This window comes from Momordica charantia, assembly GCF_013281855.1.
Source record: "Momordica charantia cultivar OHB3-1 chromosome 8 unlocalized genomic scaffold, Mcharantia_2.0 BLBB01000008.1, whole genome shotgun sequence".
In the NCBI taxonomy this organism is placed as follows: domain Eukaryota; kingdom Viridiplantae; phylum Streptophyta; class Magnoliopsida; order Cucurbitales; family Cucurbitaceae; genus Momordica; species Momordica charantia.
Window position 1 is genome coordinate 7,924,822 of NW_028275166.1, and position 16,809 is coordinate 7,941,630.

A 16,809-nucleotide genomic window follows, 5' to 3' on the forward strand; every position below is an offset into this window, starting at 1 on the left:
ACAAAGTTAAAAGAAATTTATTAATTTTTATATTAACTTTAAGTTTCCTATAAATACCTCTCTTTCGACTCTTTCAAAGCACAATTCATTCTTACTTTTCTTTTAACTTCTTTTAAAATATATTTTATATAAAGTTTGATAAAACCTCTCAATCTTAAACTCTTAAATTAAACATAAAAAAAACTCATATTTAATTATCGATAAATTTTATTAAAATGTAACAACATTAGTATAAATTATATAACGAAAGTAAACTAACGCGAGGAGAAACTTTCTAAGAGGAAAAGTGATATAGTGAGCAAATGTAGCTTCGAAGCTAATTATATAGGTAGGGCAACAACCTACGTGCGTATCTTCTTCTCTTCTCATAAAACAAAAATATCTCTAAATTATATATTATTTCTTGTGTCTCTCTTAATTAATGGGTTATTAATTGGATTCCATCATGAGTATGTTCTTAGTTTAGGCCATTATTGATGAAATAATTTAACAAGGGGTTGTTTAAGTATATTTTTTTAGATGAACATGTAGGTGAGAATTCGAACCTCCAATCTTGTGATATATGTTTAATTAGTTATGATTAATTAGTTAGATGGACAAAAGAAGGAAAGCCTCTTGATTCATCTTAGGTTAGGAAGTTATATAAAATAATGTTGTAATTTTAAAGCTTTCTTTTTAATTGGTCTCATTTTAAAATTTTAAGATTAAAGGGTTATATATAAAATTTTATGATTAAAATATTCGTCGATATTTTGATATATAAAATAGATCATAGCATTCAACATCAATATATTGTAATGATCAATCAATATCTTTGATATAATGAATATACCTAGTAGAACAAAATAAAAAAACTGTTAACAAAAAAATCATAGGGATGATCATAAATTTAAATAAATTTTTATTATTTGTATTATCATAATTTTTTTAGGAATCGAATGTTTTATTGATATATTCAAATTCGAACTTCAATCAACATCGGTTTTAATCTTTATATACATACCACTAGTTTTGTGGGCACTATGAGATGCAATTCATCAATGACAATGCATACCATAAATTATAAATATTCAACCATTGGCCTCTCTCACTCAATAATGAATACATTATTAGTACTCAATTATGAATATTTATTTATTTTGAGTACAATAGGTAGAAGTGGAGGGGTGAGAATTTGAACTCATGACCTATTGATCAAAGCCAGACGTCAACTACCCTGAGCTAAGCTAATCATCTTGGTACTCATTCGTCATTTTATTGCTATATGTTGATGACATGTTTATAGCAGGACCAAACAAAGAGGAAATTCTAAAGATAAAGACTGAATTATCTAACGAATTTGATATGAAAGATTTGAGAGTTGCCAAACAAATCCTAGGGATAAGGATAGAGAGAAAAGATGTCACAGAAAGAGTAGGTTAATAAAGTGTTGAACAGGTTTAACATGGGAAATACAAAACTTGTGAGTACTCATTTAGCTAGTCATTTTAAATTATCTAAAGAGCACACTCACCGACTACTGAGCAGGAAAGAGATCATATGGCTAGAGTGCCATATGCTTCAACTATAGGAAGCTTGATGTACGCCATGGTTTACACAAGACTTGATATTGTACATGCAGTGAGAGTTGTCAGTAGGTATATATATGAGTAACCAAAAGCAACATTGGGAGGTTGTGAAGTGGATATTCAGATACTTGAGGAAGACGACTGATTATGCTCTGCACTTTAAAATATCAGATTTTAAACTGTAGGGATATGTAGATGCAGATATTGCAGGGGATACAGATGGCAGAAAGAGTACTACCAGATATATTTTTACGTTGGGTAATACTGCGATTAGCTGGGTCTCCAGACTGCAGATGATAGTAGCACTTTCTACTATAGAAGCTGAATACATTGCAGTTACTGTAGCAAGCAAAGAAATGATATGGCTTCAATCTTTCTTGGAATCTAATAACTTGGCTTGAGATTGGGAAAAGGGACTTTGCATTGTGACAGATTGAGATTCATTTAGCAAAGAATCCAATGTTTCATTCGAGAATAAAATACATACAGATAAGATACCATTTTATCATATCAGCCTTGGAAGATGGAACGTTGTTGCTTGAAAATATTTCAAGTTGTCAAAATCCGGCGGATATATGTTTACCAAGGTCGTTCCTGTTGATAAAGTTGAAGTTGTGTGCAACTTTAGTTGGACTTCTCCCGGACGTTTACATTTTTTTTAAGAACAATTTAGAATATTTTTATTAATAATACCAGAAGTTAGAATTTAATGATTTTGAAATCATACTAATTTTTCTTGTTACTGCTTTGAATGAATATTAATAATGCACTAAAAATTGCTATATATATAATAGTTTTTTTTATTACAATGTAACATGTGAGGTTGTGATCGAACTTACAATCTCTTAATTTGAGATATATGTCAATTACCATAGAACGATGATCGATTAGCTCGATTTGACATATACATAACAGCTTATTTTTTGAAGTTCGTTCATTTTAACAACTAATTTGGAAAAGCATTGATAAAACATTTCAAGTAATTAGTAATTATTGTGGATGTGTATCTCTCCCTCCCTAAATCTTTTCTTTTGCCTTGTTGAATTAGACATCTTATTAGAAAAATATTTTTTATAAAAATAAAATGAATTATGTGAATTTCTTCAGTTGACTAAATTAAAAATGGGAATATTAAATTATATTATTATTCATAAAAAATAGATTGATTAAAGGGGCAATTAAAAATATGACAAAAATTTTGATAAAATTAGCAAACATAGTAACCACATCTAGTTTTTTCAAATATAACATTTTTTTTTTTTATCTTAGTTTGTAAATAATAATTAATTTACATCACAGTTTTAAGTACTTAGTTTTTTGTTGTTAAAATGAAAGCAAATTGATTGGAACTTAAAAAAAGAAAAAAAAAAAAGGTTGATTAGATCGAAATTAATAAAACAGTTATATATTATTTAGCGCATTAAAGAACAATTAATATTTTCCGGTTTACTTTCAAAAAATAGTTAGGAAAGTTTATAACGAATAATTATATTGTGTTGAGTTTTTGGATACAAAAATAAATTAAAAGAAAAAAGGGAAATGATATTTAATGGGCCAAAAACCCAAGCTAAGTTTGACTTAGTTTAGTTCTTTTTATATATGTGTGGCCTTAGAAAAAATTGTACCCGTTCCAATTCTTGGGCAGCCAAATTTTGGGAATTTTTTAGCCACAGTTCTTCGGGGCAGTGGCTCCGATGTTGGCATCACAAATTTGAGAGATCAAGATGATCTTTGTTCGGGTATAGTATCTTGATTATATTTGTAATTTTTATTCCTATATCTAAGTATTATTAGATTTATAATAGGGACTTTTGTTTGGGACCTTTAAGTGATATTTTTAGGAGAGTTTATTGTATCACAATATAAGTTATTAGTTAATTACCCCAATCTGAATGGAAGATTGGACGTAGCCCTCAACGAGGAAAGTCTTCGCTCTATTTTAATAGCTAATAGGTTTGGTTAAGGATGGTCCTTAATCTAATTAACTCTTCATCATTTCATACCTAATTAGTTTGGCTATATTAATGTATAGTTAGACCAAATAATCATTTATATAATATAATTAATAAATAATATGAATTTAACTAACATATATTTTTTTGACACACAACAACATATGTAGGTGTGAATTCGGACTTATGACTTTCTGATCGAGAATATTTATCTTAATCAGTTGAGGCGTCGGCATATATTTAGATGCATAATCATGCCAATTTGGACACGTGTGTTATTTGAAAGAAATACAATTTGTTGATTACTTGGTAGGATTTTGTTGATGAGTGAGTTGAGTTTTGATGTAATGTCACGAAGCATACGAGTCTTGTTGCAATTGATCATGTTGTGCCTTCATCTCAGGATGTGAGATCGTTTTTTTTTTCTTTTGCAATTTATTTCACGCCTATTCAAAATATGTGAATAAAATAATAATTTAAAATGGTACATCATCATTTTTTTTCCTTGTTGTTGACAAATTTTGACATTTTTTTTAATGGAAAGATCTAATTAAAAGAAATTTATATACGAGTTTAAAAGATTAAAAACCAAATTTTATTCTTTAAGATATCAAATTTCCTTTTCAATCAAATCGCTAAAGAAGGGTAGTATCAATATGGCAAGGGACGGAGAGATCTCTCCGATTTTAATTGAAAACAATTCATCTATTTTTTTCAACCTTATTTTGGGAATGTTTGGATACGAAAATGGAGTTCAACCCATAATTGAACAAACTTTTTTTTTCCTTCAGAGTACAGCTATGCTCGATTTCGCGATAGTTGAACAAATTCGAAATCAATGACAATTTAGTTTCTTAATTGATAAGATCATAAGGTGGAATATTTAAACTTTAAAAGATGTTTTTTTTTTTTTTTTTACTACAACCTCTAAACATGTTAGCATATATAAAACAATTTATTTGTACATATCAGATCACAATTTTATTATTCAATTTCAGTACCATTTCTAAGACTTCACTAAAGAATTTCAGTAGCTTGAGGAGAAAAACTAAAACTTCCAAAATGCTAGAAATAAAATTGAAAAATTATTCATATTTTAAGCGATCAAATAAGCAACACTTGAACATGAATAAACGCATGTGAAATATAATTCCTGCACAAATTCTTGCCAAATATAATTTGTTCTCATCTTAAGTATTAAGTTAGGTATTAGAGTATATCGGTAGAGCACTACACCGGTACTAGGTTTTCATGCGTACGTCGAGCTTTAGCTAAACGACGAAGACATACATGACACCTATTCAATGTTGATCCAAAAACCAGCATCGTCCTCTTATTGAATGATGGAAAAAAAACTCTTACATCTAGAAGAGTTTATATTTGTTATATAGATCAAATATTATATTATAAAGGTCGAACCATATCAACATAAAATTAATCGAGAAACTATTAAAACCTAAACAGCCGTATGAAATATATTTAGATATAATAATACACTAAATAATAAGATATTAGTACATCAATATCGCATATTTATATTACACCTAAGGGATATAACAACTCATTTATATACGCATGAACTTTTGTGGAAAAAAAAATGGTTAAAGAATACATTTGGTCCTTGTACTTTCATTAAATTAACAATTTAGTCCTTAAATTTTAGTTTGTAATGATTTAGGCTCTGAACTTTAGTTTGTAACGATTTAGTCTCTGTATTTTAAAGTTTGTAACAATTAATCTTTATTGTAAAATTTTTTATTATATCTTGCATTGAACAAAGTCTAATCCATTATTTTAGTCAAATACAAATTAGAGCATATGTTGTCATACATTGTCAATGATTTATTACTTTTTAATATAAAAAATATTTTGTTAATTACTTATCATTGTTGACATTGGGGCACTGCTCATTTGCAAATGCAGGCATCTAATTTATGCACATCATTCACATGAGTTGTTGCACTTGCATGAACATTAGGGTGTTAGTTAGTGCTACGTTTGTTAGGTCCATATTATTTGATGCATATTGACATTCTATATTAGGGGATTTCTATAAATCATACGCTTAGGTGGCAGCCTTCATGACAATCCACATAGCCTCAATTGCATTTCGTCTTTTTGGTTAAACCCAACCCAATCCAAGATTGAGGTTGAAGCTTGCGTCAAACCTAGGTTCTTTAAATCAAACCCTATCTAAGATTGAGGTTGAATCCTTGCCAAGCAAGGTCAATTGATTTTTTGTTCAATCAAAGATTGAGGTTATTGAAGCCTGTGCCAAGTCCATGTTCATTAAATCAAAGCCGATCCAAGATTAAGTTTGAAATATTGTCAAGCAAAATCAATTGCATTTTGCTTAAATCCAACCCAATCCAAGATTAAGGTTGAAGCATGTGCTTAGCTCAAGTTCATTAAGTAAAACACGATTCAAGAGGGAGGTTGAAACCTTACTAGGCAAGGTAAATGTATTTTAGTTCAATCCAACCCAATCCAAGATTGAAGTTGAAGTCTGCGCCAAGCTAAGTTCATTAAATCAAACCCGTTGCAAGATCGAGGTTGAAACCCTGCTAAGTAAGATCACTTGCATTTTGGTTAAATCCAATCCATAATCCAAAATTGAGGTTGAAGCATGTGTTGGGTGTGTTGCCCTAAACTCGTAATTTGTATTTATGTAAAAACAAATGTATATTCAATAAAATATTATTCAATCAATTTGTTGTTGGAATTCATAGTAATGCATTGTCTAAATCCAATAAACTAAACATCCAAGGTTATTGTATGTAACAAAGGACAATATACATACCAGGTATATATTTGATATACCATCGATATACAAGTGGATAATGTCTCGAGAAGAACCTAAAGGGTCTATAGTATATGGATAAGGCTGGGTACCTTATCCTGACAACACTATGGATACGACCCACTTTGTAAATGTTACAGACGACCCAATTTAGGTCATTTGTGTAGAGACATGCGCGTGGGGTATCCTATATATACAATGAGTTTGTATAAGACTGGACTAGGAAATAGACGATCTTTAGATGTAACGTCGTTAACTAATAGATTGCTAATTTATAGGATGACCAGACAACACATTCTGAATCTTGAGTGAGTTATGGACTCTTGTCCGTTAGGGCTCATTCTTTGATCTGTCTGGGTGAGAGTGGCCCGAGTCGCCGACTCAATATTTCTAGCATTTTGGGGATGAAACCGAATTGAGAGCTGGGAACATAAATTCACGAGATGAAATTCACTCCTTCCCAACTCTCGAGGAGTAGATGAGTGTTCTTTTAAATGCTGACTCCGGGACTTAAATAAGTGGCCCCACCCTCTCATTGACCCGAGAGGGACTTTCAGTTATTGGTTGGAGCATAATCGAGTTGTTCATTGGAGGAGCAATAGTATTTAAGGAGTAAGATGTAACTCAGGAGTAAAATGGTAATTTGACATAACTGAAGTCACAAGCACTCATGAAGGATGAACTTGCCATTAATGGTCGTATATCTGTGGACATGAAAACATTCTGCAGTGAGAAGAGTGCAGCTACGGGTCTTTAGTGGAGTGACCCGTAGTTAACGAATGTTTATTAACTCGAGAGTTTGACCGATTAATTTCGTATCGTTAGAGCTTCTAATCCGTAGGTCCATTAGGTCTCCTTGCTAGCTCACAATGGATAAAACGAGGATCAAGGTCTTGAATAAATTTGAAAGGTTCAAATTTCTCAAGAGAATATATGTATATAGATACATTATAATATATGGTTAATTCTAAATTGAAACTATATATTATGAGAGAAATTATTTGAATCAAATTCAAATAAAAGATCAATATGAATAGGATTCATATTAAAACTATAGATTAAAAATAATGTGCATAAGATGTACATTACAACTATTGGTTATATGAGGAAATTGCTTTAGAATATGATTCTATTTTTGGATTAAATAATTAAATGTTAATTATTTGATTAATTAATATTGTAGAAATGGTATGATATTGTTTGCTTTTGGGATAACCCTTACGGCTTTGCTTTTCGTTTCACCCAAAAGGCCTTATACCAATGGAGGTAAGTGTACTCTCTTATATATACATGATCATTCACTTTCCTATTCAATGTGGGACTTTATTTTCACTCCTTACAAACCCAACAATCCTCCCATCGAACAAAGTATCACTTGTTTCTTGCCTCGAATAGGCATGCACTCATCTATTCATCGACCACTTTTTGTCACTAAAGGTTCTTGTTACTTGTATCTTGCCTCGAATAGTCATGCACTCATCTACTCATCGACCACTTTTTATGATGATCGGTAACACTACAAGAAAATTGAGTATTTTCAAATAAAACAAACCTTCGATAAATCTTTTTACGAAGGTTCAGTCAACCTTCAAAAACCGTCGAAATAAGTACGGTCGAAAAAGCTTTTTCGAAGGTTTTATCTTTTTCGAAGGTTCAATTAACCTTAAAAAATTCATAATTTTCAAAAGTTATTAGTCTTCGATAATTGTTAAATCAGTTGTCAATAAATAATTAGTTTCAAATATTTTTTCGAAGGTTTTTACTATATTCAAGGATCATAATCATATTCTCAGCAATTTGTAAACCTTGAGAAAAAGTTATTTATTGACATTTATAAATCGTTGGAAAAATGAAATAGAATAATACCATTTGAATTTAATATTATTTTTTTAGAAAAATTAAATTACTTTTCTGAGTTAAAATTCATAATTTCTAAACTATATCCAATCCAAGCAAAATATTATTTAGTGTAACCAATAGTTACTACAAAAACGATCAACACCGTAATCACGATATTTCTTAAACTAATTCTAACACTTGAATTAGCCAAAAGGCCGAGAAAGCTATATTTGTAAAACTAATTCAAATAATACAAATACTTCAAATCCCTAAAACAAAAAAGATTTTTTAACCCCCACTTTAAGATTTTTCGCATTATGTCAGCCATAATTGCTGAAATCCATGCTCAAAATCATTTTCTAATTCAGTAATTTGATCTTTTAGTCTTTGTACCTCAACTTTTCTTTGTTGTTCAGATTCTTGAAGACGTCGTTCTGTGCGTCACTGAAGATCATAAACTTTGGAAAATGATCCAAACAACTAAGAAGGAGTAAACCGACTCCATAACCTCGAACACTTCCATGTTTCTCTCGTCCAAAAGACTTGTACAGAAATCTCAGCTTCGTTCATGTCAAGTGTACCATCAATCACTTGAGATTTAAGTTCCGACTAAAAATATAAATAAAAAGTTTAAAGACAAAAATAAGATATTTTCTAGTAAGACGAAAATAATATTGAGTAAAAATTGCAAAACAAATATCAATGAAGATCATCTCAAATATTACTCAAGATAAAAAAACTCAAGACATACCAGTACAATTGGCAGAAACATTGGATCATGCAAAACATTTTATTATGAAAATCTTATTTGTTAATGATCAAAGATAAAACATAAGACAATTTGTATATACTAAGACTCTCATGAATAGACCAGAAGACATGTCTCCCACGGAAAGACTAAAGTAAGAGACTACCTAGGAAATTAAGATTGATAATTTGTATGGAACTAGACGATCTGTTCTTTAGGTTTCGGGTTAACTTTGCACAAATGATCTATTAAGTGAGTATGAAGTCAAAAAATTTCAGTAAATTCCATCAGGTCATGTTTTTGAGTCAATTACAATCATGTGCAAAAAGACCAAACTAACAATGACCCAATTAATAAATGGTAATCCACAAAAAGAAAGCCGATACATCTTTTACAGAGAACATCATTTGGGATGTCATTTATCAACTCGAATCCCCAAAAAAATTCAACAAGAGATCTTGATTACGATTTGATACGTAACTCACATAATATAAAACATTACAAAAACGGGGAAATATCATGGTGAGGGATGAGAGCAACATGGTCATTTGAATTTCAAAGCAATAGTAATATTAGTCTCCGTTTTAATGAGAATGGTTTAGCTTAAATATAAATGGTAAACACTAACTTTTGTTATGAGATGCGAGTTTATGTGTAGGTAGGTTTGAGTTGAGATGTACAGATCTGACAGTTTTCTTAAATTCAGGGTCTTCGTTAGTTGGATTGAAATTTATTCCTTTGAGGGGGTTCTGTACTTACTATCGGTATAAGCTTGTAAATGGGACATGTGGCAAGCGTTGGAAACAGATGAATCTGATATAATCTAGTTGAAACTTGGAAGATAAAAAAAAAAACAAAAAAACAAAAGAAAACTACAAATAATGTAATGCTAGGAGATGGCTGAATTATCAAATGAGAGTTTGTTTGAAGTTTATTTGTTTTTGTATATCAGGCTCAGTTGTTTTGTTGGACCAATCAGCTTATAGCCCATGGAGTATTTGAGGTTAGACAGCTTACTCCATCTCAGTGAATTGATTCCCTCCCTTCTTGAATCTTAAGCCTCTTAGTTTATATTTCTTCTTTTTGATATAACTTTTGCTATAATTTTAGCAGCACATCTCATTCTTCCGTAAGTTTATTACTGTTCCCATGCCCCAAACAAATACTAAGCGTTAACATAATGGAAAAATCTCCTACTAACATTATTTCAATGTTATATTTCCAACCAATAAAATTTCAAAGACACAGAGTTTCATAAAAAAAAGAGGTAAAGAAAAAAAAACCTTTGAATTTGCATTGGCAGGTTCGGTTTGCATAAGTTTTGATAATTATAGTTTCATAAATTAATTTTTTAGCCATCTAGAATGGATTTGGATAACTCAAAACAAAAACAACCTCTTATCCTGACTTAAAAATCAGTCTCTTAACCCACGAGATGAGAATCATCTTATCCAACCAACAAGTAATTGACTTCTAACCATAAAATCAAAACAAAAATCAAACTCAAAATCAAAATACTGCAAGTCAGATTAATATGGGTATGATTATTGGGGAAAAAAAAGCCTAAGCTAATACGGTGGGTTGATTAGAAAATTTTATTCGATTATGGAGCAACAGCAAGACCATTATAAAGCAACAATAATTGAAAAGTGAGTCAATTTCAAGGCACCATAATTTATGGTGCAAGAAAAAGTGACTAACAAACGACTTCCTTATCACGAGAAGAACATATTTATGGATTAGACAAAATTACAAAAATATAATAATACTAGGGACGAGAAGCTATTGGCAAAATTTATGATATTCTAAGAAAACAGATAATTATGCAAAAGAAGACTCGTCTGAGTGTCTCCAACCAGAAACTGAAAGACTATAAGCTTTTGATCATCAGTTTTTTTTTACTGTTTTGCGAATGATAGAATCAGATTCAAATCTGAGTAGTTCTTTAAATCTGGTTTGGCTACAATCACCGACTTCACGTCTTTGGAAACGGAAACAAATTCCAGGATTCGCAAGGTTGAATCATCGAGTCTGTGGAAATTTTGAGCGGTAGAGCATCAGAGAAAATGGAAAAAAAAAAAACGATAATATACAGAGAATATGGATTGAGATTCGTTGGACTAAGTTCGATTAAGACCGAATAGCCAAACCTTCGGCTCCTCATCCACAAGCGAAAGAGAGAGAAATGTTCCGCAACCGAACATGATTAAGGCTCAGTTTGAGATCGTAGTTGATATGAAGAGAATTTCACACCTCAACCTATGGTGGAAATGGTAAAATTTCAATTGTGAATCGAGATCAGAACGAGCAAGAAGGATGAACGAAAGTTTTAATGGGTGCATAAAGTTTTAATTTTGTATCTAATCAATTCATGACCTTTAAAAATGTCAAATATCTTTGACCTATCAAATAACTTTCAAAATTATAGATCTATTAAACACAATCAAAGCCTAAAAAGTTTAAGAAATGAACTTGTAACCTATACGTATTTTAAAAAGGATAATATTTAGGTGTTTATCGGTAAATCGATATCTTCCATGCAACTCAATCTCACTATAAATACACCGAGTAGTAGAGAAGAAAAGAAAACTTGCTGCTGTGTGTTGTCTTAGCTTTTTCTTGTGGTTTTCATCAATGGAGGCAACAGGGAAAGAGCTTGAAGATAAAAATGAGTATGATCGGAAATCTCGCACATAAAAGTTTCAAGCTTCCCAAATAGCTCGAGTATTCGTTCGCTTATCTTCGACTATTCAGGTTTAGTGTTTTATTTTTTCAATAATTGTGCATGTGTTATAGTTATTATAATTTCTTCATTATTACTGACAAATTTTATTCCAGGATGGTCTAATTGATTGGGTGAGTACCATCAGTTCGTTGATATCGAAAGAGATCCACACAACCCTTTAGAAGGATTTTGGTTTAGCCACATAACTTGGATGTTTGACACCTATACTTTTGACAAAAAAGTTCGCCCCAAAAATGTTGAAGATTTCGAGGAAAAAGACACCAAACGAAAGCGTTTTAGCAATATATTTGTGGCACAAGTCAAGTATGGAAGACCAAATAATGTGGATGATTTACAAAAGCAAGCATTTTATAGGTTTCTTCGAAGAACATACATTCTTCATCCCACTGCTCTTGCACTTGTCCTCTATGCCATGGGAGGACTTCCCTTTGTGTTTGGGGAATGGTAACTTGAACACTGTTATCTTTCATCTACTTCCATTTTTAACATTTGAATTTCTGCATCCCCTATTTATTATGCATTGTAAAAGAGTACAAGTACTTGTAATTAGTAATTCAAAGCTCCCACTTATTTATTTTTAGAACGAATTAAAATTCAAACTTCTTCTTACTTTTTATGCGATTATAATTCATTTTCATTGATCTATTTATTATATGGTTAGATCATGTTTTATAATGATGGTTTAGCTAGTTTATGAACTATTTTTTAATTTAAATTTTCACATTTTAAATACACCCTTTAAATATTTTCTCTTCATCATACACGAATATTGGTGTGTGTCAATTTTGTTTTTGAATAATAAATTTTAAGAATAGTATATTAGTTCTAACGAGAGTTTGATATGATCGTTGATGGCATTGCATGGCAGGGGGTGAGGCTTGTTTGGTTTCTGCACATTACTTTCTTTATAAATTCTGCATGCCACATATGGGGCTACCGACGATGGAACACGACCAATCTGTCGAAGAACAATTGGTGTTGTCTCTTTCATGTTTCTGCTTTAGATTTGATTTGTTTTTCTTAGTAATCATATTTATGATCAAATTGGTATTTTTGTTCACAGGGTATTTGGGTTGCTTCCGTTCGGGGAGGGTTGGCACAATAACCACCATGCCTTTGAATATTCAGCTCGACATGGTCTTCAATGGTGGGAATTTGACTTGACTTGGTGGGTTGTCTTGTTCCTTCAGACTATGGGATTGGCACCAATGTGAAATGACCATCTCAATTCCACAAGCAAAAGTTGGCAATGGATCGTACAAGAATTTGATAATTCCTAAAGAGATTGTGTCCAAGAATTGATGCTTTGCGAGTGAGTGCTTTTTTTCTCTTCTAAAAGTATGTGAAGACTAATGTTATATCCATATAGCACACTTTTAAGATGTTTTAATATATAACAGGATGATACTAGATAGATTATTCCAAAGATAGTCTTATATGTATCAGTACTTTGTGATTCAGTGTGTGTGTTCATTTTAATAATATGATGACACTATATAGATCATTTATAATATATTATCTTAAGTATATTATTGATGGATAGTCTTGTGAGCGAGCGTGTTTGTGTTTTTCTTCTCTTCAAAGTATTTGGATACTTTTATATGTTATATATCCATGTAAGTATTTTAACATGTTTTAGTTTTTAGTACAACAAGTAGGGATGGAAGTTTTTAGTACAACAAGTAGGGATGGGAGACTGAAACTCATGATCACTTCTTCATTATAGACAGGTTTCCTTTATCGCTAACCTAAATTCTTGTTTGCGCATTTTAACATGTTTTAATAACACGATAATATGAGATATTTGTGAAAATTTGCGATCACTTTAAGGATTGAGTTTTGTATTATATATCCTAATTTTTCTGAATTAGAAAGTTTATAAGTGATTCCCCTTAGATTTGGCTCTTGGATAATGTGGACTCTTCCACTTAATTATAATAGCTCAAAAGAGGGATTTAGTTCATTGTTAGACTATATATATGTACGCAGTTGTTTAGTTAAACTATACTTAAAACACTGAGATATAATTAATAGATGTAAAACAAATTTATGAACTATGGTGAAAGAGCAACTGATAAAATAAATGTTTGTGAATATATTAAAAATAAACATAGCTGTCCAAATACACTCAGTATATTTTTTTGCAAAATTAACAAAGGTTTCAGGCGTTTGGATCATGTCGATCAAGTATTAAAATATCATCGGATTGATAGACGTTTGAGGAATAAATGAGTTTAACTTTTTTCAAATAAAAAGTCTCAAATCAAAATTATTATAAGGTGGGAGTTTATATTCACTCGTACGCGTAATTGAAATACTCTCTCAATTATGAGAGATTATTGTTTACCTCCTTTAAATCTTAAAATTTACTTCAGAATAATGCATGAATAACTTAAAAAAGACATGACAATGTCAGTTTAGTTCGGGTGTTCACCGATTGGATTGGGTTAGCAGGAGTTTTGAAATCAACCCAAATTTTCAGGTTGGCCATATAAGAACTGTCAGGTTTGAATTAGAATGGTCAACCCAACTTAACCGAATACTTAAGGTTGAGTTGTCGGGTTGTGTGCGTGTGTGTGTGTTTTTTTTTTAACTATCACGACAACGATTCGGAGATGTGTTGCAACGTGATTGCGACACGGGGCGGCCGACATCCTCTTTTAAGAGTCTCTCAAAATAAAAGAATTTGGAGTCGCCACCAACCATGTTGAGGGTGTGATTGGTCACCCAAAATAAAATAAACAAAATTGGTCTGCATAAATTAGATGAGTTCGGGAGTCCATTTGTGTGTAGGGAAGTTGTTAGCACCAACAAAACCTGTAAAAACAGTTACCAGTATTTTATTTTATTTTTATCAAATTTATTAAATTATTGAATATCTACACAAGTTTATCTGATTTTACTTTTGCATGTCCCATATTTATTAATGCATTCTTAAACACATGAATTAATTATTATGGATGGCATGAATGCCATTCAAATATATAGTACTTTATTTTTAATAGAAATTCCATGTATTTAAGGAATTTAATAAATTGAAAAAGACTCGATCTCCCTTTTATTTTTTAGAAAATTTGTGGGTGGTTTTTTAAATTTATTTAAATTGTTTTATGATAAATTTTTTTTGATTATTAAAAATTATTTTAATGGAAAATTTTATGTATTTATAAAATTTATAAAATCCAAAAAGAAATACTACTTTCTCCGGAGGACTTTCATGTATTTATGAATTTTAGGAAAAAAATTCAAAAAAGAACCTTACTAATTCTATTCACAAAAAGAACATTACTGATTCTCAACTTGATATTTTTGTAAACAAAACCATAAAAATAATTGCAATTTTGTAAAATTAAGTTGGTTAAGAATTTCATTTATTTATAGGGTTTTAACAAAAATTCACAAGAAAAACACTACACAGGTAGTTAAAAATTATTTTCTCAATATCATTTGAAAATTGAAAATTAAAGGAACGAACTTCAAATTAACAATATTTACACAAATGAGAAGATGTCAACCTTCAAAAATCAAATACACAGAAACTAATATGTGAAACTAAACATACTGTGAAATTAATATAAAATCAAATCAAGTATGTTAAACAAATTAAACTAATATTGTAGAGATTCACAAAATCACGTAAGGTTACCATGTATAGAACACAAAAATGACCTCCTATACAGTAATGTAAAATGGATTTTGCAATCTTCCTATCCAATATTAATCCACACCTCATACATTTAAGCAATTTGAAAAGAGGGTAATATAAGAGTAAAAGAAATTTCAAACCTTCCAAAGAATGTTGAGTTGGACAAAAAAATGGGTGAGAGGAATGACAGTGCACCACTCGGGGGCTGCCTTTACCTGAGAGGGTGAAGCAGGTGTTGGGTGACACAAGATAACATATTCCAGGATAGAAAGAGCGACTGACTGAAAATCCTGAACAGCACGAGAGTATTGCAAGGATGCTACTACACCACCTCAAGAGGACGCATGACAGCTTGATAAACACGCATGCATTACAGGACAATATCTAATTTCTCTCCTTTATAAATAGAATTGAACTTGGATTAGAACAGAAAGTAATAAAATTGAAATGAGATTCTCATGTACTCTTTTGTATAATTGCAGAAAGTTCAAATTGAAAAATTACAAGCTACTATTTCTGTTTTAAAGAAAAATACAGAGAGGTTGAATATGTTCAATCAAGATCTAAGAATCTTGGTCTGATTGGAACATATATAACATAATTGGTACATCCATAATTATACAAGGAAAGATTAGAAAATGCAATCAAGATAATTGCTACAAATAGGGATAGAACCAAATATTTATAGTCGTTGGGAGTATTCCTCCTACAACATCATTCAAGAAGTCATTTATGGTGTATGGAATCTTGAATGAATGTTGTGATTGCTGCTGTCCATGAGAATGTTGCCGTCTGCGAGCCGTAAAATGTGCTATCCTTGTTTAATTGTTTTACAGATATGGCTTCCATTGTTGGACTTTGTAGCAGTATTTGTTAAGATATGTTTTACACCCTTTTCCTAGTTAATAGTTGAATAAGTTTAGGTCTAATTTTTTTATTATTGCTTATATAGGTTATCGTTTGCTTCCTTTCAAATTATGTTTCATCCTATGTTTCGGGGGATATTTACTAATTACTGCTTGAGCATTGGTCTTTTATTCTAAATGAAGATTCATCAAGTGGGGACATGGGTAAATTAATCACAGTGGGTCAAAGAACTTGAATAGCGCAAACCTAGAAGCATGCCTAGAGGTGAGCATGGGAACCCGAAAAACCGAGCCGACCGACCGAAACCGACCGAAAAGAGGTTAGTCGGTCGGTCGGTTTTACACATCGTCGGTTCGACGTCGATTTTGGGGTTCCCAAACCGATTTTGTCGGTCGGTCGGCAGCCGTCGTCAGACGATACCGACCGACCGACCGACTATGTAATATTTATATTGTAATCTTTTTTTTTATTAACAAAAGTAAAACAAATATTTTTATTTTAGGGTTTCAAAACATCTGAATTTCTTTTTAGTTTTCTGTTTTCCTTTTCTCCCACTCCCAATCCCTCCCTCACGACTCATTCTCTATTCTCTCAGTCTCAGCCGCTCGTCGCCCCCTCACCCGCTCGTCGCACCTTAGCCCAT

The 16,809-nt window shown here is 31.3% G+C and overlaps 1 pseudogene; it reads left to right on the top strand.

Moving 5' to 3' along the window:
- The first annotated feature begins 7,580 nt into the window (after positions 1 to 7,580).
- Positions 7,581 to 12,923, top strand: LOC111020947 (palmitoyl-monogalactosyldiacylglycerol delta-7 desaturase, chloroplastic-like; annotated as a pseudogene).
- The last annotated feature ends 3,886 nt before the right edge of the window (positions 12,924 to 16,809 follow it).